The sequence below is a fragment of the Myotis davidii genome, unplaced genomic scaffold (genome assembly GCF_000327345.1).
Source record: "Myotis davidii unplaced genomic scaffold, ASM32734v1 scaffold1320, whole genome shotgun sequence".
NCBI lineage: Eukaryota > Metazoa > Chordata > Mammalia > Chiroptera > Vespertilionidae > Myotis > Myotis davidii.
The window spans coordinates 596,831-599,034 of NW_006291820.1; positions in this window are offsets into that span (position 1 = coordinate 596,831).

Sequence of the window (2,204 nt, forward strand, 5' to 3'; positions counted from 1 at the left end):
AAACATCAGCAGCCCTTTCTAGAGGAGGGCCTGGTCTAATGGGTGTCTCTTTTTCATTACGGGGCCTGTGTTTTCCCAGAAGCCCCTCTGCTCCCGAGAGACCGGGCCTCCCATTGGTTCCTCTTCGGGACTGGAGCTGGGAACCTGAGGGTCACGGAGGGAGACAGGACCCTTTCAGTAGAAACAGCCAGCAGGAGTCACCCTCGCTTCCCTTGGACACGTGGCGCGGAGCACGAACACTTCCTAGGCCCCATGTTGGCAGGACAGACGATCTCGGACGCACTACAGGAGATGACGCATGTGACTTGCCCCTCACACACTGTGGAGTCAGCCAGAGCCTGCAGGACACAAGGGACTGGCCCGGGCCCCCAGACGGCGGTGGTGGCGGCAGCTGAAGGGCAGAGGTGGCCGAATATTACCCAGCACATGGGCCTGTTCGTCAGTCTGGGCAGGACTCGCTCACTCCATCCTGCGATAATCGACCCACACGAGGGCTTCCCTCTAAGCTTTGTTGGGGCGGATGGGCAGGAGAGCCCTGCGCAGTGCTGTCCTTGGCAGTTGTCCTGGGACGTTTTACACTGGAAATGCAAAGTTAGAAAGGGCGAAATGGGGCACATTAAGAATGTGAACCCCCCGCCCCCGCCGTAGGACTATCTAAACCCCCGTTCCTCTGAGCCTCCAGCAGTGCCTGGGGTCCCCATAACCTCGAGTATCATGTCTTTCTGCGTGGCCTCATTCATTGACAGAGGCGTCTCTGGCCCGGTGAGCCATCAATGCTGGAAGCTTCTAGAAAAGATGCCACAGCACTTGCAGCCTGTGGACTGTGCAAGTCGAGGTGGTGGCCGTGGAAGACAAGCAGGAGTGGGGGGTCAGGCTTTGATGAACGTGGAAGACCTGGTTACCACGCTCACTTCTTAGTTTTCAGAACCGTTGGCAGTCAGGGAGGCCGGGCTCGGGGGCCGGGGGTGCAGGCAGGGCACACAAGAGCCTCGGGTGGGCGGCCTGCACAGCTCTGTGGACCTGAGTGCTTCCAGGGCCATGAGTCTACAGTGAGCGGCCCTGCTATGCCAGGCGAGGTTTGCAGTTTCCCTGCTGTCCGACCGCCTGCCCGCCCTCGGAAAGTGTGCCGTGGCTGTCGGGGAACTGAGGCGGCACCTTCCTCCACTTCCCGGGGGAGATGGGTGGCATGCTGTGGGCTGTGCACCTTCCCCTGGAATTAAAACACTTAACAACTCTTTCAACTACAGCTAAAACGTCTTGATTTGCAGGGGATCACCATCCAGGAGACGAGGGTTCTGCCACACGTCAGAGTCCGCAGGAGAAGGAGGCACAAGGCGGTGAGGTAGGATAGTACTTTGTTTTCAATTTAAATCTTTATGCTGCACTAAGTGTCCATGAAAGACCATCAAACCTCAAAAGTTTTATAAGCGTTTCCTTAAGCCAAAATGTTGAGGGCATGCCTGGAAGCAAGATCTTTATGGATTGAGAAATGGTCCAGAAAATGGTAGTTTTGTTGTTTCTTTTATGTATTTTGAATCAAAGGAGAAAAACCTAAGGAAGGTACATGAAAGCCATGTGTGATCAATGAAGGATCAGGAGAAAGAAGAGAGGCAAAACCTCTGGGATTGGGTAAAAAGCAAAATGGAGAAACATACTTCTTTTGCATTGATGGGTACGGGGAGGCTAACAGTTAACCGTTGCTGCACATGGAGACGGTAGGTGGGCCGGGGCAATGATGGGGTCTGTGGTCTCAGCCCTGATGCCAGTGGCCGTGCATTCGAGGGTCAGGAGGAGAAAATGCTCTGATGTTTCGAAGGTGTATTACCCTAGATCCGTGGTTGGCAAACTGTGGCTCGGGAGCCACACGCGGCTCTTTGGCCCCTTGAGTGTGGCTCTTTCTAAGCCTTAGGAGTGCCCTAATTAAGTTAATAACAATGTACCTACCTATATAGTTTAAGTTTAAAAAATTTGACTCTCAAAAGAAATTTCAATTGTTGTACTGTTGATATTTGGCTCTGTTGACTAGAGTTTGCCGACCACTGCGCCTAGATGTATACGAACAGTGGACAGGGCTCGCTCACGGTCAAGGCTTCGCTGTGCTGAGAAAGCTGTAGGCCTGGGCCGCCGCGGGCCTGGGCCGCACGGCGAGTACCCGCCATGATCACCCCGGCAGGAATCTGACCAGACCCTCCTGTGGTTATATT